The sequence below is a fragment of the Aethina tumida genome, chromosome 3, assembly GCF_024364675.1.
Source record: "Aethina tumida isolate Nest 87 chromosome 3, icAetTumi1.1, whole genome shotgun sequence".
In the NCBI taxonomy this organism is placed as follows: Eukaryota; Metazoa; Arthropoda; class Insecta; order Coleoptera; family Nitidulidae; genus Aethina; species Aethina tumida.
In genome coordinates, this window is record NC_065437.1 from 16,717,489 (window position 1) to 16,744,755 (window position 27,267).

The window sequence follows — 27,267 nt, forward strand, 5'->3', positions numbered from 1 at the left end:
AGCCCAAGGGCAACTTCAACTCCTACAATTTGGTTGCATTTATTTTGTAATAGTGTTATGACCTGGTAGTGGCATTTGTTTATTATTAGATAATAACCAATCATTAACGTAGTGATTAATTGATTTATGCAAAAGCTTTGGGGTATTTTTAAATAGGACGTGCAAAAGTTTTTCTGGTAATTTGCTTGGCAAAATTCATTACACAATTTAATGTCAATTAAATATCAGGTTACAAATTTTATAATTATTCTTGCATAAATTTAAAACTAGTAATAAAGAATAGATAAATAAATATAAAGAAATTTGTCACTATTAACAATATAATCAACAAACACATTATAAAAACTCTAAAATAATTTATAGTTTGCATTAAAATTAATGACAATATCTAAGCATAATTAACCAGTAGCTGTAATTATTCCTAATATATCACTTAAAAATGTTATCCAAATATAGAAATTACCCATTTTAAAATTCATAAACACTTAAAATGGAATGCACACTTGTACAACAAATTATTATTTTATTTGCATAGTTTTCCTTTAACGTGGACTTTTGGCGACAGGAATGTGCATTGTTTCTCATGCATCTTTGATATGCAAGACGTTTCTTAAACAAGTATCGTTAGATCTAATATTTACACTCCATTTATTGAAGTTAAATTATGTAAGGAGATGAAATTAGGAATTGCGGCCAGAAAGTTTTAAACAATTAATTTTATATTGTTGGTTAATTTTGTATGGAATTTTTTAAACAGACAGACGTCCAATTTTGTACTTGCAAAAAGTGGTAAATAATAAACTTGTTTAATTATTAATAAAAATATGTCACGGTTAAATAAATTCTGTATAATTAATGAATCCTCTTTCTCAATTGCTGCTTCACAACTTCAACTTCAGAGTTTTATATTAATGATGTGAATTTAATGATTTAAACAATATTCCATTGTTCCAATTATGTATAGCAAAACTAATCAACAAAATTGATAAAATTTTGCGAGGAATCTGTAATTATAAATTGCCAACGCACAAATTTTAATATAATCGTCCTTTTCGTTAGATTCAAGGCGATGTCATATAAAGATAGGAAATTTTGACACATAATTATGCAAATTTGCCACTTGAAAGTACAATGAATAATTGTATAACTGACAATTTCAAATGCCAAAACTAATTAATGACCTAAAAGGCGCGGTGAAATTTAATTTTTCCACAGTTACAACTCAGATATTGATATTGAATGACAAAGAGTTTTCTAAATGAATATTTCAAAACAAACGACGCAAAATCTTATAATTGGAAATAAATACAGTTTACAACAAAACGTCATACATGAATGGAATAATGGATAATAAATTAAATAATCATATAACTCGATCAAGGTCATTGTGCAAGACAGTAGCATCTTAATGAACATAAAACGATTGGAAAGGAATTGGAATGTGCGACCGGCAGATATTTCAATAAGGAAGCCGATTGTATTAAGTTGCATTAACTATATTCGTGAAATTATTCGTGAATATCACAGACATGATTAAGTTTATGGGAATATGATTTTGTACGAGGTGACTCATTGCAAATCTATCTAAATGTCAATGAATTGTACAATAAATTGTTGGATAATAAATATTCATAATTTTATTAATGTAGGATTGGGTTACTTCACTTGGTAGTTACGTTTCAAATTTAAAAGGTTTACGATTACGATATATCTTACTTTGCAATATAAATTTCATGTCGAACACACTATCTCTATTATAAGTTTGTCTTGTGAGAAAGTTTTGATTTGTTCAAAAATTAATCGCAATTATTGATACGTATGGACCGTTTTAAGCACCCACAATTTGTTATTTCATAATTTTCCGACCGTCTTCAATAAAATTCTTCGCTCATTACTGAAGTACCACTTTCATTAGACTTAGAGTTATGTTCTGTTTAAATGATGGTGCTTGTGTCTAATTATCACTTTATGTAACAAGGTCGATTATGTGAAACACTTCCTGTGGAATAAAATGATCTTCAAATTGCATGACGAAATGATATGTATTAACGTACAATTATAATTATACTCTACTTCGTAATATAGTACATTAAACGTGAGCAATAAAATTGGAAAATGAAGAATTGACATTTAAAAATCGTTACGTGTTCTAAAACTTATTTTGTTATGATCCTGTTTTTCTATAATTTAAAAAAATTGTGTAGAGGTCTTATTAAGAGATGTTGTTATGTCATAATTATAAAAGTGCAGTAACACAATAAACTGTCTCGTTATGACTCGTGCACAATAAAAATGATTATTATCATCTAACATGTGCATTTTTGGGTATCTCAAAATGAGATCAAAGTAGATTTCTTTTTTTTTAATAAATTATAGTGAACTAATGTTTTTACTATTATATTTTCTTAACTACTTTAGGAATGTACCCGATAACTCTCTTTTGTTTTGTATATTAATTTTTCTAAGTATTAAAAAGAAAAAACATTATAAAGAATTATCAAAAAAAGTTATGTTACTATCATTTTGTGATTTATCATTTAAAAAAAAATGACTTAGATATAGTTTTTAATTGTTACAAAAGTGTTGTAAAAGAAGAAAATGTCTCACTACATCCCTTACCTGATGAATATTTTTATAATCCAACATGCATTTTCGGTATCCCAAAAGTAGATCAGAGTAGATTTCTTTTTTGTTGTAATAAATCATAGATATTCTTATGAATTATTGCTTCCTTTTATTATTTCTTCCATTTCTCCTTTATTGACCTGTGAACTCTATTATATATTTATAGTATACTCCCACTCGAACGTTCCTTTTGTTGACTTATAAGATTATAGATTGGTGTCAACAACTCGAACTACTTTATCCACGTGAATGTGTTTTGATTTCCACACAATTTTTATGGATTAACTTGTCAAAAGTTTCAAGTGGTTAGAGTGGATTACATGTTGTTTGGAGATGCTTCAAATAGAAGGAAACAATAAAGGTCTGGTTTCAGTTCCAATTGCGTAAGAGTTACTTTCTTCTTTGAAAAGTAAACGAAACTTTACAACACAAAAATATCATTTGATGAAGTTAAATAGCATTAAAATTACGAGATACTTTTTACTATAGAGGTGCGATGAAAAAAATTTGTCGACAATGTGATTTACGTTCGTTACAAAGCACCATTGTTCAATGTATCTAAGCCATTTATGCTAACACACTGTCAATTAAGGTACAGACATGAATTTTTTTGTCCATAGAAAGTTCCAAGTGTATATATTGCAGTAATTACATTACTATTACACCGAACTAGGAGATACTGATATTGCGTTAATAGCCAAATTACAAATGCATCACTGACCGAGCTTTCGCTTAATTTTTGCACTTGACCTCGCGAACTTGTAACATTGGAATCAATCAATGGCTTCGTGCTTTCACTGATACAATAATAAGATAGTGTAGCCAAGACTAGATAAACAGATTGCTTATCGGGATCTCTTTTAAAATTTATACTAAAAAATCGTGACCAGCAACGACTTCCTCAAGTTCGCTTCAATGTTCCGACAAAGTTATACAAACAGTGTTAAATGTTTACGACTATTCAGAAATTAAAGTTTCCTCCGCGTTAATAATCCGCTGTTTTTCTGTGTGAAACAGATGTTAATTACACACATTTGCAAAATGAACTTTCGCAACGATATTATAGTTCAGTTTGTGTGTAACTTCACGATCTCAGTTGCTTCAACTTGTTCACCTTCAATGGAGATGAACCATTGTAAAAAATCTAACCGAGTATTATAATTAATAACCTCAAAATAAAATGTTTTGATTGTCGACTGAAATTTTAAGTATTTGCTGTTGTAATCTTTATTATTAGTTCTTCGTAAATAACCCGCTTGTACAAAAATAAAGGTTTCGCTAATCGCCGGTTTCGACACGAATATTTCGCGAGTTTTTATGGTGCTTCTTGATGTTTAATTAAAGACAATCATTTTTATTGCGGCTGGAGATTTTATTTGCCAATCGGGAATCGTGACACCTCGAATTACACGTTTATTATACGAAGCAAATGAAAATCACACAATCCGAAATTGTTTAATGACATGATTGGCTGAAATTTGCATAATTCGCTTCCTACTTCACTAAACTATGGATTACCTAAATTGGACGTAAAATTTAGATGATTGACCATTTCCTAATTTAATAATTACGGAATAATTTACAATATCTTAAGAACACAAGAAATATTGAGACATATTTAAAATTTATTCTGCCATAACAAATTACTATTCCAATACATTAATGTACCACCACAATTTTGTCAATAATTTTTTCTATTTAAGTAAATAGAGTAAAGTTTGCATTAACTTAAAAACTCTCGTCCTTACGAGGTTTCCTGATATCAGAGGTCAGAGTAAAAATCTTGATACAACTCCTGCTCAAGATTGGTTTTTGAGACTTTAAATTTTGAGGCAACAGTTTGTATTTGCAATAAGTTTACAGTATAGAAATACCCCATAATAAGTTCATTTTTTTTTTAATATAAAAAAACAATTTTTTTATATATTTTTTATAACAATTAGAAATAAAAACCTATTTATAAATAAATATTCAAAGTATATACGTCTATTTTTCTCTTCTTCAGTAAATATTAATAATAATAAAAATAATTAAATGTGTCTACATACACAACATACAATTTACAAGATATTTGATGTTTTTATTGCTTTTGTTTAATTGTTTATTGTGTGGTAACACTTTTAAATTTTAAAACTAGACTTTTAAAAAGTTTATCCATAAAAATAACTAAAAATATACAATTTTTGGCAAATTTCTGGATTTTACCAATATTCTACATTTTTATGCATTGTGAGTAATAAATTATAATTCTACTTAAACTACTTTTTTGAAGTTAACTTAGCACATAACCAAATATTATTGAAAAAAAAATAATATATATAATTTTATAAAAAATATCTTTGATTGGTTGATTAAAACTTAATATTTCAGCAGTAAATTAAATTGAAAATTTAAATTTAAAATTAAAATAAAAAAAATTTGTTAGATTTCTTTCTTTTTATTACAAACCAATAAACCTGTTCAACAACACGTGTTGTGTACAAGGTGTATGCTATTTTACAGTAATAAACTGATGTAATTTAAGTACCTCGTAAAAATGTTGACTTGCAGATACCCACGACAGGTTTTGAAGAAAATTTATCGATTTTCCGGACACTAAGCGACAGAAAATATTTAATTTCCAAGCAAATAAAGAGGAGAAATTCGATTTCTGTTAAGTTTAACGAACTGCGTCTCGCCCGTCCGGCAATAAATTCCTAAATTGTCCGGCACGAACGCTTTTAAAACAATCAAGTCTCGACAAATCTTCCAAACAATCGTGCGAAAATTTTAAGTCATGTTAAACTGAACTTTCTTTGTACCATATTTCAATCTATCGACCGTAATAGCATTTCACACCGCTGATATTCAATGCAAATATTTCCTAAATATAATTTTTATATTTCTCAATTTAATCTGAATTGATATCTACGGCATATTGTTGATTATGGTAATACGACGTCTGGTTATTTGCAAATTGCATTGCAATGAATAATTTACTCGGTGTGAAACTGAATTGGAAATAAATACAGTTTTATTATTATGCAGTTGTACAATTCCAACGTTACGTTACTCACATAAATAAGCTGACATCTTTCACCTAAAATTTGAGGCTTTAATTAACATGTTTCAGTGAAATTCACACACCAAAACCAAAAAGTGATAAAATCACTTAAGTGGCAAACGAGCGTAGAAAAAGTTAATTTCTGTGAGGCATGAGGCATGAAAAAGTTTCATATTAACCTTGACTAATGCATTTTCTAGTCAGGACTCACGATGTCCCGCGTTGATATCCATATTTAGCTTTTTGATCTGTCACTTTTCTATAGTGTAACTTTCACCTAACCCAAGATCCGATATTGGTCACTGTTTTATCGTGAAATGAAAAGCATAAACTTCCATAACGTGCATCCGGTCGCAATAAATTGCCAATTTTAAATCTGGTTTAGAGAGCTACAACAATGCAACAACAATCGTTGGACAATAGTATTATAGTAATTGCTTTGAGTTTCAAATCTGACCGTCCACATAAATAGTCACAAATTTACATATAAAGACGCAATACTGTTATTGTTTGAATCTCCTTAACACAAATGCTCTTAAACTGCCAATTAATACACCGTACGCATAAGCAAAAAGGAAGTAGTACCTCTTATTTCCGACCCAAATATTCGGTTTATATAACGCACGCGTTCGGTACATAATTAAACGCAGTTGAAATGTTCATTATGTCTGATGCCATTTAATTGGGGGAACTAATTGTTGCGGTTTTTCGCTCGGTTGCTTATCCAAACTGACGGAACGATTGTTCGTGGATGCAGCTTGTTAATAAAGTACGTTTTGATGGTCTCGTTACGACCTCGAATATGTCGAACTGGAACAATGTGTTTGTATAACGCCTTTGATTTATCTAGTTTGGGAGAAATTTCTGGTGTTTTCGTGGACCAAATCAGATAAGTCCGATAATCGTAGCCCCAAACAATAAATAATTATCTGATATTCGAGCGGTGTAGGCATGTAATTAACGATATTTTGAAATGTCCACAATGGCAGGTTTCTAAATATTTCCCACAAGAAATTCGTCTCACCTTTAACGTTTTTCTCATCACACTTAATCCTGCACCGATTTCGGCGTCGTGCAAAATTTTAACCGAAATATAAAATTATAATTAAATTTTCGGATTAGACCGATTCACGAACGTAACATTCCTTGTTATTGTAATAGAGATTCGATCGCATAAGAATTATTTACCTTTCGTCATGGCTAATCTGGCTTATTAAATTATGTTTCATCGAAATATCCAACCTAATCAAAATGTAATTATATAATTAAATAGCATGTGAACGTCCTTGTTTATTGACTTTTAAATTTAATGGACGCCGAACATTTGCTAGGCTTATGTGAATGTTATATTATATTATTTGTCTTATTTTTTTTAACAATATAAATAAATACGATTAATAAATACGTTATTTCATATCCCGGATCATCTATGATACAATCACTAAAAAGCTTATGGAGAGAATGTCAAGGTAACTCAGATGTAATTAGGTAAATTAAAATAATGGGCACTGGAAAAGGTGATGGAAACTCAATTTAATAGTTATGGAAACTCTAATTTTATATCATTTTATCCAGTGTTTTATTGAATGACAATCAAATATCAATGACAAGCTAAATTGTGCCGTGGGATTTTCAAACGTATTTGATTCTTCAAAAAATTAACAAATTTTTCAATATCACCGATTTTTAATACATTTTTTATTATCGAGATGTATGTGAAACTAGATATTAGTCATATTTCATAATAAAATTTTATATGCGCATTCACCATTTTATTAAAATCATTCGACACCGATTGATTGATATTCTTTGGTATCAATCTATTTTTGCTTTCGTTTGTAAAATTCTAAAATTAATAATTTTTGATGTTATTTTTTTATTATTTTTAATGTATAATTAAACATTTCTTTAACGATTTGAGTACAATTTAATTAAACTAAATTTATTATTTATTATTGGGTTTAACTATTATGAAAAGTTTTACGTACAGTACTAGCCATAAGTAAAGCAACAAATTTATTTTTAAGAAAAAAATTCTAATACATTTGTATATTTAAATTAATACACTAAACTAATGGCTTCAAACAATTCATCTGAGTTATAAAATTTGCCTGAGTAAGATTTTTTAAATAAATTAAATTTACTTTCATCAGAAAACGGTTTTCCTCTTTTTTCACTCCAGTCTAAATACTCCCGTGCAAACTGAAAATATTCGACATTTTTATTCAGGTCTTTTTTGCATACTCCTCCGATCGTCACTCTTGCTCATTTTTCTCGATCGTCCAGTTTTAGGAAGTGTTGCTCTAGTTCCTTTGATATTAAAGGCTGGAATTGTTCTTGACATACTGAAATTTAAATTTAATTGTGATACAATTAAAAATTTGTTTAAGAGCTGATCTGTACTTAGAAATAATAAGATTTTTAAGATCATTTGACAAAGCTCATCCTGCAGACATACTTATCTAACTTTACTTAATATTTACTGATCACCATATGCATAAAATACTAAAGACACACTAAAATTAAATGATTTATAACGGTGTTGCTTTACTTTTGATTATTCAATAAATAAAAATATTCATTCAAGTTATAAGGTACACTATCTGAAAATATGGTTCCTTGATAACATCAAGGAAACAAAAATATGTTTGTTACTTTACTTTTGACCGGTCCTGTATATATAGATTAGCAAGCATACTCTATTTTTCAGTTAAAAATTTGTGTTTAGAATCAATATTTTTTAATATTTCAAGACTTAATATGTGTATGCATGTAATATATATTTTAGATAGAAATAAAAATGTTTTATTGTTTTCCACAAATAAAAAGTTTTATGTTTGCTAGTTCATAGTTTATTATATTTTTTATAATTGCCTTTAAATAAACAAATTTTCAATATTATTTTATTATATAATATTGACAATATTTACAAAATAATAATTAAAATTAATTTTATAATTATATAATACAATTTTTTATAGCAACTTAACAATTTTAGACAGAACACTATTAATTAAATAATTTATTGTATTGTTATCTTATATACTATTTTAAAAACTGTTATATACTTTTTATACAAAATATTATATATATTTTTCTGGATAGAACTGGACATAAATTAACATTAACACTTTGTATAAGACGCTTTTTGTTTTATAATTTTGGCTATCTTTGTGCCTCAGACTCGAACCGTTTTCCCAATCTACGATAAGTATATCCCTTTAAGCTAGATGAATTGCTGTGATGAGATTATTTAAATTTTAAAATTTTTATGTCGAAATTAGTTATAAAAGTGATCTCCCATATTTTCTATAAGGTTGATCTCTGGAAATTAAGACGGGCAAGACAAAACATGTTTTCACATTGAAATACATTTATTAAATGCATCATTTCTTCAATATATGGAAGCAAATTGTTGTTTAATATATTTCAGTCTACGGGAGGCTAAACCAAATGAATTGAAAGAACCCCATAGCATCATGAAACCTCCATGATGTTTAACTGTGAATATAACAAATTTTTTTGTGTACTTTTGGTCCTGAAGTATGTTTAATATAAGCAGTCCTTTCCTCCAAATTGACTTTTCAGTTAACGATAAGATTGAAGTATTAAAAGCTGATGCAAATTTTTTCGTTACTAATACTTTCTAAAAATATTTTTTATAATAAGGAAAACAATTGACTTATTTAGTCATAAAATCTTAGCCATCTCTTGCTGTTCCTTCGGTCTTGGCTCTGCTGTATTGCAATTTTTCTTACGGTTTCACTTCGGCCAATGATTAAATAATTATATTAAGCAAAATACTGCTAGTAAAAAATAGATACAAATTCACAGAGAACAATTAAAGCAAACAGTTGGTATAATTGTGTCCATTGAAGAGATAATTAACATTATAGGTAGTGACATACAATTGAAGTAATACAGTTTTTATTTTTAGTATATTTTAACAAGTTGATATAATTATGGTCACTACTGTATATTAATTAGCATTTGCACACATTAAAATAAAAACATTTTTAGAAATATTCTGAATATTCTGCCAAAGTTTTCTACTTAATTTGATATACGATTATAACAATTCACAACAATAGAATAATATAATTACTTACATAATAATTTTAATATAATTTGCATAAATCTCAATTGATGATTGTTCTTCTATCCAATTATAATAGAATAACATTATGAAACTGCTTCAATCACAATATACAATATAAATAATGCACCGAAGGGTGTAATTCCGAAGACATATCAGTCAACACATCTTTTAATATTCACAATCGTTCTCATGATACTAAATAACTAATTTTTTTAACGGCCAAATGTCAAGGTACTAAAACAACGCACGAAGGACCAAAAAGACACGAATCCGGATTTTATTGTTCCTATATTCAATGTCAGAAATTTCTTGAAAACACCCATTTGAATTTCCATTAATAAATTTATGACATAAATCACATTTACAACAATTATTGAAACTTTCTTTTGAATGCAAATTAAGAAATATCAAGACAATCATAAAGATGTAATTACTGTAACATGAGATGACACTGGTTGAACACAGACGTGGGCACATTATGATATTTAAAATGCTAATCGTACACGAATTCCTACCTTTGGTATTTACGGCGGACATTTATCATTTCATCTCAAAATAATAGAAAGTGTTTAAATTGTTTAAATGCAACTATTTTTTAAGAGAAAGGACATCAAGTAATTCGCGTAAATGTTTATACACATCGATAAAATAATTCGTGATCTATTGTCTTACGGTGAGAGGTGTTTTACTAGAAATGGGCTTCGGCAAATAACAGTTTCTTTCCTTCCCTCTTACTAATTGTTCGAAACTGTGTTAGTTTTAATGGAACAGTCACAATATTTCACGGAGAAATGTAAATAATCTTTAGAAAAATTCCATTGGCCTAAGGCGGTTTTCCAACTGATGTCACTTTCACTGAATGGACCGCGAATGAAGAACCGGTTCCAGCGATTGATGGTCAGGGTTACAAGCGTAAGATGTTGAGTAATGATCTAGTTCATCGAGATTGTGCATGTAATTTATGCGGCTGGGAACTAATTGATCGATTCACATTTGCGCTATTGCGCTATTTTCAAGGTTCCATGGACTTTGAAGCGCCACGAAAGTAATTAAAATACACCATATGGGCGAATCGGATTTTATGGAATAATAATTTACGACCCTTTCTTGATTTCTAATACTAGTGCAAAAATTTTACGACCGTTTCGAAGTGATTCACTTGTGCAACACCACAAACACATACAATTTGTGCAAGCCGCCAATTTAAAGTACTCGTTTTGATTTATTATTAAAGACTGACAACCGATTTCCCGTTAGCATTTCGATTTGACCCGAGACCACTAATGAGATTTATTAACGGTTTCGAAAATGCACAAAAATGGGGTTCATGCCACTTACCAATTTTTTATTATTTGATATGAAATATGTAAATTTACATAACTACTTGTTAACTGCGGATGTTCAATGAGCTTTCAATAAGTGTTCAATATTATGTTATGTAAATCATATGCAATTTTATTTCATTTTAAAATTATAAGAAAAGTTTTAAATGACCATTATAAAATTTCATTTAGACTCTAGGAGAAAAGTTATAAAACATATATTAGAAAATTTCTAAAATGCAAATAAAAATATTTAAAATCATTAAATATGCTATTAAAATAAATAGGAATAAAATTTGAAAAATTACTATTTTATATAATTTTTAAAATGCTGTTTCCATATTACTTGAAAATTAAAAAATATGTATATTTCCACAATAAAGCAAAGGGAAAAAAAATAATATAAGTTTTGTGATTATTTTATAACACATAAACGATAATTTACAACTAGTTAGATTGAGATCATCAACCTTGAGAATAAATTATTAAAATAAATATGAAAAAAATTAAAAAATTACTATTTTGTATAATTTTTAAATAAGTCTTTCCAAATTATTTAAAAATTAAAGAATACGTATATTTCTACAATGAAATAACGGTTAAAGAAAAAATAAAAAAATTATAAATTTGATTTATTTTTCTACATATAAACAACAACTCGTGGATAAATTAATAAAATAAATATGAAAAAAAAAAATTTAAAAATTACTATTTTATATAATTTTTAATTAACCGTTTCCAAATCACTTGAAAATTAAAACATATGTATATGTCCACAATAAAATGACGCTTAAAGAATAAATAAAAAGATATAAGTTTGTGATTATTTTACAACAATACATTACAACATACAACAATTTACAACTAGATAAATAGGAAATATCAAACTTGAGGATAAATTATTAAAATAAATATGAATAAAATTTAAAAAATTACTATTTTATATAATTTTTAAATAAATGTTTTCAAATCACTTGAAAATTAAAAAAATTGTATATTTCTAGAATAAAATGACGCTTAATGAAAACAAAAATATATAAGCTTTGTGATTATTTTACAACAAATAAACAACAATTTATAACTAGATAAATAAAAAAATATCAGTCTTGAAGATAAATTATTAAAAGTGTTTCCAAATTACTTGAAAGTTTTGTTATTATTTTACAATATATAAACAACAATTTATAACCACATAAATAGGAGAATCAAGCTTGAGGATAAATTATTCAAATGAATATGAATAAAATTTAAAAAATTACTATTTTATATAATTTTTAATTACTTAAACATTAAAAAATGTTTATATTTCCACAATAACGCACTAAAATATTATATATAAAAAATATAAATTTTGTGATTATTTAATTTACAACATATAAAACAACAATTTACAAGTTACATAAAAAGGAAATACTACTTAAATTAGCGAATGTAACTTAATGAAACTATACATACCTTTTTTAGATACAACCAATACATTCAAATTTGACTATTATAAAATTTGAAGTTGATTTACCTAACACTAAACTTGAGTTTACTTACTTGTCACATTATAACGTGTTTAACACATGCTTTCATTTAATTTTATCAATTAATCGATTTTATGTTCAATTATAAAGCTTACATAATTGATTTTCTGAACTAAAAACGTTTGTTGCATCAATTTCGGTTTAATGAATCAATTAATTGTACCAAAATATATGTTGCCAAATACAAAAGTCATTGTTAATCAATTTGATGTTAGGAAATGCTCGTGCAATATGTTACATTTAATACATCGTTAAAAATATATTTTTAGTTATTGACTTTTGTTGTTCCGAATTAATCGTAAAAACCTAGATGACGAATTAGGAAACCAATAACCCATTTATTCGACTCTAAAACTATGGTGAAGAATGATATACTCCATAAATGGAAGACTATTATACAAAAGTTTGTTAAACCAAACGTTTCAGGCACCAAACCAAAGGATTTGGAAATGTTGGTCAATTTAACATAATTATTTTTTACTTGTAAAAGAATAATTGAGGGTATAAAAAATGCATCAAATTTGATCTTTAAAATAAAAATGACGTAACTGTTCAATGCTCCAAATATAACTGTTGCTAAAATGTTAAAGAGCGACAGCGTCACTACCATAAAAGTGATCAAGAGTTAATTAATTTTCATTGTCCTTAAACGTGCATTTGTTAACTGCTTATCTGCTAATCAGTGTCACAACTGAAACCGATTTAAAAATAGCCCATACTTCAGTTTCAAAAGCTTGTAAGCCCTTGAGTTTTGTATGTTAAATCATACATAAATTATTTTTTTATTAAGAAACTTGTGAGAAAAATGTGACGCAAAACGCGGCAATAATATTTCATTGTTATGCTTTAAATTCTTATTCTATGAATGGTCTATGAGAAAATGTGTTACACTACAATATCGTAACGTAAAGCGAGATGGAAATTTTAAGTGCCAATTTTTTACACGAACGAAAATAGTATTTGGTTTTTTTTTTTGTATTTAATTTAAAATGAATACCGGCACTAAAAACCTATAATGAACTTTCTCTAGTGCAAAAATTATATATTACATCTCATTGCCGATTTTATGTCTGCTCATTTCCTAGACTTGCACAACGCCAAAAATCAATTAATTATTAATTTAATTATCAATTAACTGGCCGTCAGTCAAAATTGCCCTGTAATTCCTATTAATTGTTCTTTTGAGCGTCGCGTATCAAAGAACACTACTGAAAATAATGATGTCTTGTGTTTCGATGTGCAATATTTTATTAATTACGATGCGATTAACATATATGCAAATTAGATACGTTTATCATCTAAGATTAATAGATTACAGCGATTTGTCTTCATAGATGTCAATTTAAACGGTCGACAATGTAATAACTTGGACATTTTAATTTTTCTAACGAGTGGAACAAATGAGAAAACAGTGAAATAACTAATAAAAAAATTATAAATAAAAAAGACATAATAATAATAAATATCACCAATTGCAATTGGTTAATTAATCATAACGATTAATCGAAATTGTTTTATTTTAGCAATTATTATTAAATTTTTTCAGTTAATATAAGAAGCTGAACTTAATTTTAACGACGACATTAAACAACAATAATTCTTCAATAATTGGTATTTTAGTATTTTAATTGCTAACTAGAAGTTATTAAGATGTTACATAAAATTCGATAATGAAATTTTTCCTAAAACATATAAATTAAATTTTGTACAATATGTATAGGTAACATAGATATAATTATTTACCAAATATTTTTGTAATATTTTTATCCAAACAATTTAAAATTGACAAAATATACCAGAATGCATCGCGAATTAACATAAATTTTTTCAATAACAATAATTTTTAGTGTGAAAAGACAAAGTTCAAGGAGTTTTATTCAAGTCACTAATTATAGTGAACGATAATCACAAATAAATTATTGTTGAATAATTAAGAATTATAATGAATAAGGACGTAAACTAATAGTAAAACGGATGTAATAATTAAGATTCAGTGAAAATATTCGAATATTACTAATATAAAACTGAATTACCACATATTAAATTGTGTTGCTTTTCATATTATCAAACAAGAAAGACAATAACATGAAATCACAAAGAAATATGTTATTTTATTGTATATTTTACATTTAAATTGACTGCCTTTTAATGCACAATATACATGGTTGTACATATCTATGAATTCTAAAAATTTTCAAAATTTTTTCTCATTAAAAAAAATTCTAAAAATTAAATTTTACTCTTGTAATAACATTATAGTCATCTATTAGACATTAAAAAGAATTTCATAACACAATAAATCAGCATTATTAATACTGACAGACCGTTAAAGTATGACAAGACATGTAGAATTACTCAAGAATCGATGTCAATAAAAGTTGTATAACAGTACAGAGAATTTAAAAATAAAATATTTTAGATGTATGTATGTATAACTTCTCCGTGATCTTAAGAGAAAGTATCGTTTTATATAATTACAAAACAAAGACTCAAACATATTGATTACCACTAAATCGTGCGTAAATTAATAAAATTGTCCCATCAACAATCACGCATGCAAGATTGCAACACAATAGAATGGAAAAAAAAAACGAGCGAAAGTGTTAAACATCGACACTCAACTCCCATAAACCGCAACGAGCCATCATGATGCATCATTCACGGCGCTGAAGATCCGAAGACGACGCAAAGTGGTAGCGGTGAATCCGAGATCTCATTACATGTTAATTATAGAGTACATATGGAATAATGATTGTGTTCGTTGCGGTTTTAGATCAGATTGCGCCCGTGGCTCCGGCGTTTCGTGCGATTTTAACGTGAAACATTAACGTCTGTATCTCGCAAAGTGGTGTTGCGATTGCAGTGTTATAATTTTATTATATTTATCGGCCCGGCCAACCAGTCACGGAATGGGGTTTTCGATTTTGCAAGACGATTGCGGTTCATTTTATTTAATTAATGCAGTTTTTGGTTTAGATATGTGTTTGGCCGAGTTGTAGAATTTCAAGCGAAGGTGAAAGATTCTGATTTGAATTTTTTTTATTCAAAATATCATAATTATTATAATTAAATATGTATTTAAAATAGATAAAAATATTTTATTAATTATTTTTATCATTTATTAAAAATATTTTGTTTAAAATGTAGTATAACCATATTTTTTTATAGTATGAACTATCGTCTTATCCTCAAATAATATATGCATAGGTGAAAGAAATATATCATTTACAATATAAAAACTTTTAGAATTAAATAAATATATAAATATATTAATATACAAACGAAATAAAATTTAGAATTATCGTATATGACTACAAATAACATGGGAAAATTGTAAATTATGTGTTTAAAATTAATTTATTTAAAATGTAGTAAATAATATAATTAATATAATAATAATAAATATTTTACTACAAATAACTTCGAGAAAGTTGTAAATTATGTGTTTAAAATTAATTTATTTATAGTGTAGTAAATATTATAATTAATTAAATATTTTAAATAAACACAAATTAATTAGTAATATGAAATATTGTGTAAACTTATCTTGGAATCCAATAATGTTAAAAAAATTATTATGGAGTCATTATTATAATTAAATAAATATTAAAATAAATACAAACATCTAATTAATTATAATATGAACTTTTTTGGTGGTAACTTACATAAAATATGCAAAAATGTAAATAAGTGTTTCTTTAAGGTTTAAATCGTTAACTACAAGTAGTTAGTTTGTGAGTAATTCCATTGAACCTATTATAATTATAATGTACTTATGTGTTTACAAAAATGTATTAAATACTTATAATTAATATTCTATAGAGTTTTGACAAGGGAAGAGAAACAGAAAGCTTTTAATGGTTTAAATTCGTGGATTGTAATACAGTGCACAACAATCGGTATGTTTCATACGTAATCAAGTTATTGAAAAGCAGTTATATTTTTGGGAGTAAAGATCCAACACCGATTCAAATAAATTGTATAATACTATTAGAAAAATAATTAAATGTAACAAAATTAAGTTTATTTACTTTAATATGGAGTAATTACACTACGAGTGTTAACGACCTTTTGTCAACATTCCCTCATACTTAAATTTAATGTTCCTATGGCATCCTGATCAATACCCTCCCAAATTTTTATTTTCCTTTAGTTGGTTTTAAGTTAGGTTTTGTGGTGGTTGGATGTTCAATCAGATTTAAGTACGGATTACTAGCTGGCCGAGTTCATTAGCGGAATATTTAGATCGTCAAGGTAGTCTCTGACACAGTATGAGGTCGAACATTATCATACATAAAAGAAACTCTTCCCCAATAAATTGAGCAAAGGGTACAACATGAGATTCCAGGATTTACCTGATCCCTATCAGCCGTTAAAACCCAGCTATGACAATCAGTTCCGTATGTGCCTGCAAAACTAATGCCTCCCCAAACCATTACCGATCCTAGATCAAAAGTAAGAGTTTCAGTTAGCGTAACGTTCTCCTGATCGTCTATATATTCTTCTATGACGATCATCGCTATTTAAAGAAAAGCTAGACTCATCACTAAGCAATATACATGACTCCCACTCAGTTTCTCCCTAATAAAAGTACTCTCGAGTGAAATTCAGTTAATCCCTACGATGTGTTGCACTCAATAAGGAACCTGTTACAGGACGGTACGGGGTTATATTGTTTTTCTTTAGTCTTCTCCTTCTTGTGTTACCTGGCTTATTCTTACATAACAGGTCAATGAAAAATGTTGCTACAGTAAAGTACTCATTCAAAACCTTTGTCTTGTTGTGATGAAGTTATTCTTTTTCATATCTATTAGGTCTTTCGTTGGAACCCGTTTCGTAAAATAGTCTAATCACTTTTGAAATCACCGACTGCATCACATTTAGTCAATTTAATATTCCATTTTGACTTTTTCCTTCTTTGAAAAGAACAACGGCCGCCGCACAATTTACTTTTAAAATTATGCCTAAAGTCCCAAAGCTAATAATTTAACTGATCGTTTAAAATTTTATGTTAATAAAAAGATATACTTTAGTAAATATTTCATAATTTTGCGGCGCAGTATATTTCCATATTAATAATTTTTTAATTGCACAACTTTTGTTGTTCTGATTATTATAAATTTTTGTCGACATTTTGTTATGTAAAGATGAAAATAGACACATTGACATTTTATTAAATATTTTAAAATAGTTTGAAAAGCTAATTGCAATCTTAAAAATGTTTTTGTGAATTGATTTAAATCTCTAAAATACTTAGCTCCACTTTCTATTGTAATTGTATATAATCAAATATCAAGGATAAAAATGAACTAAAATTTTATTAATTATTTTTAAAGGGAAATGTAAAAGGCACAATGAAAGTATTTTTATCTCGATTGAACTTAATATTGCATAAAAAGTTTAATAAGATTTTATAGCTTCAAGCCATTAATTATAGGACAATAGATTTCAGTTGGAATTTTAATATTTTAGGATAAGTTTCTCAGATATTTTTGCTCTAACATTTTTATACTAAAAGTGAAATTAGCAAAATTAATTGTAAAATCTTTTATGTTTGTAGAAAATTTTAAAATGTCCCAAGTGCCATTAAATCTTAAAACACTTAATTATGCTCCATTATAAAACATTATAAATACTATTATAGGTATAGTCAAACTAATTGTTGTTTAAAAGTAAATTAGTCTCAAATTTTAATGAAGATATTGATTTTATATGGCACGTTTTAAAAGTGATATATGTTTTATTGTTGTTTCCATGTCAAGAGTGAAAGTAATTAACATATTGTAAATAGAATATATCTGCAAGACAAATAAAATAAAAATTTTATTTGAACCTAATGTAAATAGAAATTTGGAGGAACGGTTAATTTGAATTTTATCGAATTTAAATTCCGAAATTTTGAATAAATTTATATTTATATTAGAGAAAATTTAAAAAAAAATATTATAATATTATAGTAGTTTTGTGACCTCTTTACAGAGAATTCCTCATGCAAATTTATAATTTATAAAATCAATTAAACTAATAAAAAATGACTACGGATAAAATAAATGCCAATGTAATATACTTAATTAATCTATGTACTTAGATGTGTTAACAACAATTTTTACCATTACTATTAGATTACCTACTATTAACCCGTATAAACACATTTCTATTCAATGCCAGAAATAAATTAATGTGCTAAAAGCGATGTTGCTAAACTTATGTTTTAATAATCTGTTTGTTTATAAAAAACATTTAATAGCCTTTAATTTTCGATCATCTTCAGAGATGAATCATTCATCTCTATAAGGAAAATTCAATGTGCTAACATAAATAAATCATATAAAATCACCCTGAGAATCACAAAAATCGTTCTTCCCATGCACTTCCATAAATCTCTTGACCATGCTAATGACCTTTACACCATTAGAAATTGTTCAAGATGCCGTCGTCAATACAAATCTCATTTGGTCAATTAATTGCTCGCGACACCCGGACAATTAGCCACAACATATGGACATATAAACCGTAACAATTAGAAAACATGGTTGTTCTAGGTAAGTTTAGGTCAAGGCAGAGACGTTCGGAGTTATCCATAGTTCATTATTACAATCACTCGACCGCCAAAGTGAGAATCGTGTACTCCGTGATACACACGATTTTTTTTCATGAAAAATCGTCTTCAAGATGATTGTTTTCGAATACCATTCGATCCGCTAAAGGTCATGTCTTACCGGTAAATAAGCAGTATTTAGTGTAAAATTACATGGCTAAGAAGTTCACTTCTCGTACACAATTAATATCGTAACTGGTATTTGCGGATTGGAGAATAAAAAACTATTTATATTTGATGGGCATAGAATTAATTACAAGTTAGAATCGATGACATTTGCGAGCGTGAAAGCGACGTGTATGTAAATACTTGTGTTTATTGTTTGTTTGAGTTATGAGTCGGTTGATTTTTAGATGCAATTAATGAGGTATTTCGTTGTTGGGCGACAGCTACACGTACGTAATATTGCGACCGCTGAAATTATTAGATGTGTTCATCGTAAATTTTGCACTGCGGCTTGTAAATTTTCGAGATTGCGTTGATAAAACGAATCAGAAACACGTCTATTCGATTAATGATATGATCACTTTCAAAATTGGGAACGCAAAATGATTATTTTATTCCTAAATGTTGTTTTTGAGTCATTTTCATTAGCATTATGTGTCATCTGTCGTAAACATGAGAAACAAAGTCATAGTTTGTGCCTGTACAGTCGATGAAAGCGAGAGATGCGCAACTTTCCCCTTCATTTAATTATTTTTAATTTGAATATTGTTGCCTCTACGTTTTGTTTAGACGCATGCTACTTCCTATTTTTGTGTGCGTATGCGTCTGCGGATTATCATCTGTTTCTTACTATAAATAGACAAATTACTATTTAATGATTTTAGAAAAATAATATGTTTATTATTTCAAAATGTGAACAAATTAAAAAGTCTTCACACATCATAGAAATACTAGTCAACAGAATTTTAAAAGAAAAAAGTAAAAATCATAAATAACAAAAATTAAATTAACATATAATAGTGGTCATAATTATACCAACTTATAATCTTTGTTGTTTTTTCTGTTATTGATCTAGTAGTGATTTTTTGTTTACGTAAGTTTCAGTTAGATTCTTCAATAAATGAACAAAAACAATTAAAGTTTATTTGTGCTTATATATGGTTTGTTTACAAAATATATTCCTCCACCGTTTATATTTAAAATTAATGTTTAAAATAAAATAAAATATTATTTTAATGTTTCTCTAAAATAAATATAATTTTTATATTTTAAATTTTACTTGATAGTGGTAATATTCCGATTTATAGTTTGATATTCTTCTATAAATTAAATAAAACTATGTTTGTTGACAATTATTTTATAAAAATTGCTAATTGCATTTTAGTATCCAATACTTTGCATTATATACTTAACAAAATTGTATGAAATCATTATTAAGCGACGATGCTTAATATACAAACAAAATTTCAATGTACAGTAGTGGCCATAATTATACCAAATAAGATGGCTAAGAGTTTACGGTTAAATAAGTCAACGGTTAGTCTAAGTTTGAAATTTTAAAACTGGATGAACTGAATAATTCGAAGGACAAATTAAATCTAATAGTCAAGTCAAATTAAAGCCAGCATGGAGGAAATGAGACTTGCTGAAATTAATTTAAGGACTGTGAGAAAATGTTTAACAGATGGGGGTTCGTTTGACCCCAGACCTTCAAGAAAAACACTAGTTTCTATTAAAAATGTGAAAGTCTAATTCTGACTTGCTTATGATCACATTCACTGAACCGCAGAACAGTGGGGACCAGTCGTTTTTAGGAGTCCAAATTTAATTTATAAAAAAGCGGCGAGTATGCTCATGTTAATTATCTCAAATGGACAAAACTGCATAAAAAATGTATAATACAGTGAAACATGTCAGTCATTCAAGTATGCTATGAGAATACTTAGTTTCTTCTGGCCTCATATTTTCAATATGAGAAGGCTCCCAAATATAATTAAAATATTATAAAATAAAAAGGATGGTATACATAAGTTAATGTCAAATTAAATAAAACAGTAATCAGTAAAAATCCCACTCAAAATTAAAGTTGCTATATTTATGTCCCACTCAATTTCAAAAATTATTTGTAACATTATAGTCTTTATAATAATATAACAATGATGATTTATCGCATAACTATCAAACTATTCTAATATACTGACAATAGTGAGAAACCTATGGGCATCCGATCTTGTTGAATAAAATATTTATTTTCACTTAAAAATAAGTGTTGTTTACGCAACATCACTTGATAAGTTCTAAATGGTAACGATGTTCATAACAAAATAAATATTGCAACTTTCACAATATTCTTTTATCAAAGTCGTCGTCTCTTTTATGCAAAATAAAGTTCAAGACGAACAATCGGTCCTTATAATGAATATACTATTTCTCACATATTCTAAAAACAATGAACCTAATTATAAAAAGTTGTTGCCATTTAACGTAGTTTATAACCTTTCTAAACATCAATATTATATTTTTTAATTTAAAACATTGAATTTTGTTCTGATGATAATAATATTATGGAATAACTAAGGATTATATAAAGTAAGTAATTTATTTTAATATTTAGTTCCGTAACTTCAAGGTACTGAAGAAAAATAAGATTAGAGACAGTTGGTATCCATAACTATAATCATAAAACTGCGTTGCATAATTCATGAGCATAATTTTCTTTGACCACGTCTGAAATTTTCATCCGCTAATCGAAACAAACATAACTCCAATCGAGATTCACATTGTTAACCCGAAGAGTTAAGCAATCGATCTGATAAACTTGTCATGTAATCAAGCATTCGATTGTTTCTTTGTGCTACACTTTTTCACGGATATAAACTGAACAATAACACATGGTTATTGAAAAAAACTAACATGTTTATATAACTCAACGATGTCGTTACGAACAGCAGATTATCAAGAGTTTACTCAGCCAAAGAAATTTACTCATTTTTAGATTTTTTATCTTGTAAAATGTAAAAATTTGTAATTTAGATAATAACATTTCTCAAACGCACATAAACTAAATTACTTAAATTAGCCGCAATCTGTTTATCAGATATGCTAATTTACTCGACAGGTACTAACATAATTTCACTGGATTATTCAGTTACTTTTAACGAACTGCATATCAGATTGATTATCATGAACATTTCTCACTTATATCTGGGATACTCTATATCAAATTGATCCAAATGTTATTTGATTTTGCTGAAATTGTCTGTACTTTCTCAAATTGTCAAAGAAATAATTATTTTCCAAAAACACAAATTTATTCATATAGTTTTAATATCTCAAAAATATGACACAAATGAAAAAAAAATTAATAATATGATAACCGTGTTCAACGCACCCGAATTACCTGAAATATATAAAGAAAGTTCCAGTTTTTTGCAGAAAACCATTGCTATTATAACAATGTTCTAAGTCATTTACTAGAAGAACAATTCAACAATATTACTGACATATATATGCCGCCAAATACTAGTTACTCCACTAATCGTAAAATTTTATTATAAGACATTCTGGTAAAAAATTATGTAGGAACATCGTTAAAAATCGTATCTCTAAGAGATGCAATTTTAAATTTGAATTTAGCCAAGGGGAAATTAAAACCAACTGTTATTAGAGAATAACATTTTGCTTAAAAGGAAACAATGTTAATGTAGAAGATAAAAACATTGTCATTTATGTAATACGTTATTCAGTGGGTCGAGGAAATCTCGGATGAAGTAGAGTATTTTGGGATAATTGTTCTTTGAGATTTTAGAAGTAAATTGGTCCAAAAAAATGTCCAATAAATTAAGAATTTTATAAACCTACATTTTATGTACTATTACTTATTACGCACACTACTTACTGTTTTTGAAAGAATTAAGAAATTTTTATAATAATACTATAATTGCTCAATTAGTTCATTATGATATATCGAAATTCTAATTGTAAATTATTTTTATATATATTACATATTAAGTGTCAATAAATACAACATATAAGAAAATAATAAAAGACTTATAATACTGAACCTTACTTAATAGTAATATGTTTCTACATTATAACATTTAAAAATTAAGTCATACAAATTCTTTATTTGAAGAAAGGTATTTTGTAAAATGCCCTAAACAGAATAATTTTAATTAAACGAAAATTGAAAAACTTGTATGAATATTTATATAACACATTAATTAATAATATTAGCTAAACATTGATGAGCTTATAATTGTTAGTTCAATTTCACGCTGGATTTGGACGTGTTCAATTTTTAATTATTTATTTATACATATTTGCTTGATAGATTATGTGTATGTTATTTAAGATAAAAGGTCAAAAGTTAGTTTTACTCTTTTGGGCGTAGTATTTAATGTTTTGTAATAAATTTTTTAGTTGTATTTACCGTGTTTAGCATAAGACATGACATTTAAATATACAACATTAATTCAGATACTCACCAATTCTTTTGTCGTCCAGTTTCTTCACAAGTATCCCTAAAACAAAATGTATTTTCAATGATTGTTAGGCAACTGTTATTCAAATTTCTGATTAATCCAATTGTTGCGAAATGTACAAATTGAATTAAAATTAAAAACATTGTTGTCAATCTCATTATGAGATTATTGCTTGACAAATTGCATTTTTATTGCGTATTACATATTTAGCTTTTGTTGTCTTGTGAACTGAAAAGATTATATCAATAAATAACAACACCTTAAGAAGGTTTTATTGTAAATATAATTCTTTTATAATTTATACATGTTAAAACTATAACAAGATTTTGTTATTACAGTGTAAAAGCTTGCCCTTTCGTTAAAAGCTTCGTGTCAAAACTAATGTGACTGTTATGTTTTCCAATAACCAGGTAAGTAAATGTCAAATTGAGCAAACCACAAATTGTTAACCAAGTAGTAGTTTATCATTTTAAAAAATTAACACATCGCAAAATTATCTAGTTTATGTTGATGATACACTACAAGAATCCGAAAATTTGGTTACGTAAATTGTGCCTGTATAATTACAAGTAGATTTCTGAAATCATTTTGTAAACTCATGAAATGTTTTGTGATCTAGCCTAATTCGATTTCGATTTGACCTTTCAACAGTTGCTATTAGAGTGGGCGTGATGTTTACATAAATCAAGGGGGAAAATGGTAAAAGTGACCCATACAAACAGAAATTCTCTTAGGTCGTTATTAATTTGCCATAATCACTTTGTTTCTTAAATAAGGAGGAATTTATTGACTGCCGGTTTAGAGAAATGGCAGGTATAAATGTTAATAGGCTGATGATGATTATATTATGAAATACGGTTTATTTAAGGTTTATACAATAATAGTTTTCATTTTTGGAATATTATTATTTTATACAAATTAATTTTGTTAATTAATATAAATCCATTTTTGGTGACTATCAATAATTTAATTATTAAATTAGGCAGTTACAAAATATATTATAATTTAAAGGATTTATTAATAATATTTTATAATTATCAGCTAGGTTAGTAATCAACATAAACCCATTTTAATAGAAATGGTGGTTACAAATGTTAATAGGCTGTCGATGAAATTGATGAAATTTATTACGAAATGCAGTAATGTATTATTATTTTATAGAGATTAATTATTACTTTAAATTAGTAAGGCCTCGTTAAAAACGATATAAAAATATATCTTGTTAAAAGAAAATATTTTATGATAATAATAATTATGATGTATTAAGAACATAGATTCACTTTGAACATGACAATGATGTATCTATTAAAAATAGAACAATGTTTCTATTGTTTGTGTAAGCAATCTTAAAAATTATAAATTAGAGATGTCCCGTTGAGAAAGACTTGTCTGAATTTTAGTCTATTGTCATTAATATGATTTTGATTGAAAAATTATGATAATGAAACGAAAAATGTAACTAGCTAAACGACAAATTTATTTAACATCTGTTTCGATCTTAAAGAAAGTAAAATTACAAAACACTTTTTATAATTGGTTAATTATATAATAAAGTTTAATGCAAAAATGTTTAATGTTAACTACTAATAATTTAATATGAAAAGTTTATTATTATAAACGCATGTAAAAGTTTTATAAATCTGAAACCAATAATTGAAAATCTCATAATTTCTACGAAACAAGAGATTATCCAGATTAAATAATCATAGATTTCTTCAGTTTCCATCTCAATCACATCTAAGATAATTTCACGATCGTCTTCACGTAATTGTAAAAGCCATTCTAGACTAATTCAGAACTAAATAAGTAGTTACTGCTACCATTTTCCTTGGCAAATACAATTCAAATTTCGTGACTCCAGGAATTAAGTATTGTTCCAGATCTAAAGCTTGGTTAATTTCTTCCTAGTCTGATTGCCGATAATCCCGATTAAATCTGCGGTTGTAAATTGGATTGCCCGACGAATTAACAAACTATAACCAGCTTGAATCGAAAGTGAATCAAAATTTAAAAATTTCACAGACATACGTTTTGCCTCGCAATCAACTAATCATATATCACACGTTAATTAATAAATAATGGTCTGTGCCTAAGCAGGGAGATATCAATCAGCCAATTTTTCCCCCAATATATCTTCATTAATTGATTACGAACAATAATGCATCCGTATAACCGTCGGAATGCAAACGTGAAAGTACAAATCAGGAAGAAAGACCGAGCTTTGTGTATTGCTAATAATTTTATTGCTCGCAACTCTTATCAGCCTTTTACCAAACGACATTTCGAACACCGCGATGTTGCTGGTAATTGTGCAGAAACATAACCGCACCGAAAGTGTCTTTCACTTTGAATAGCCTGAATGGTTTAACCTTCTCACCTCACCAGGAACTTCTAAACTGTATCGCACGCATTTCTTCTTTTCAGTCAAATCGCCAAGTTTTTGTAAATATACTTTTTTCGAGGAGGAAACAGTTATACTAAATTTAGGATTGTTGCGCAAGTTATAAAATGTTATTCTAATGGCATATTCGACCTGGTTGTATTCTATCAGTGGCAATTCATCGAGGTTATGTAAAATATCGATACAGTATATGTATAAAAACTTGCAACATGCAAGCTCATCTTTAACTGGCGGATTATGTAAAGTGAAGGTAATGTGGATTAACATGTGCGTTTCTATGTCAAATTCAAACAACAAATAAATGGATGAAATTGAGTAATTTATAAGAATTTGGGGTATAGAGTTTAAGGAAACGTGCGAGTGCTTATTATTTCAATTATACACAATTTATACTTACTTAACAAGTAAGGAAATTATAAAAGTGCAAGAACAATGCAACGATGCAAATAGGACTAGGAAACGCAATTTGTGTTTGGATTCTCACGAACTGGGAATTACTTTTGTTTTACCCTTTTACCTAAAATGACATCACACCAAGAAAAATTAAATAATTACGTAAATTTACCTACCATATTTCTAAGTTTTATTCAATAAACAAATGAATTCAAAGTAATTGAGTAAATACTCAATTTCTTCTTAATATAAAAAATAATAATTTAATTGTTCAAAGTACTATAATATTTTATTGACTCTCTTGTGTAAAAATGAAAAAATATTGTTTACGTAAGATTGGGAACACATATTTGCGATGAAAGTGGGAAATTGCAAATATGATAGATAAAGTCAAAGCCTAGGGTGTTGATTATTAGGCAACGCCCTGCGTTTAATATTAAATTAACTACCGCATATCCCTTCGCATCAAAGAAAGTACCACTGACCCAAAATGGAAATTGAAACGTGCTCTGCGAATCTAAAGTTCCTATATAAGTCAAAAGGTTAAGCTATTCAGGGTGTCTTAAGAGAAAGACCCGGTCTAATATAATTACTCGAGTTTGTATGTGTACTAATTTTTTCTTTCGTAAGAAGATTAAAGTATTTCCTTTAGTTTTCACCAATTAATTTAATTCAAACCACGTAGAAAATTGAGACTTTGGTACATCTTTAACAGTTGTCTCGCGCTTGGAAAGTTCATTATCAAAGGAAACACATACAATTAATTTTAACAACCTTAATTTAAAGAAACAAAACAAATGTGTAAATTTTTAATTTAATAAGCCAGT

At 27.4% G+C, this 27,267-nt stretch overlaps 2 protein-coding genes across 5 annotated transcripts in view; one reads left to right on the forward strand and one right to left on the reverse strand.

Annotated features, from left to right (window-relative positions):
- Positions 1-27,267, forward strand: part of LOC109596328 (cadherin-99C) — a 380,168-nt gene that overhangs the window by 76,190 nt on the left and 276,711 nt on the right. The window lies entirely within an intron of this gene.
- Positions 1-27,267, reverse strand: part of LOC109596332 (probable serine/threonine-protein kinase DDB_G0282963) — a 42,175-nt gene that overhangs the window by 11,995 nt on the left and 2,913 nt on the right. Inside the window, exon 2 of the mRNA XM_020011855.2 lies at positions 23,650-23,685. The gene's annotated coding sequence lies outside the window, so the exon portion shown is untranslated. The remainder of the gene's footprint in view (positions 1-23,649; positions 23,686-27,267) is intronic.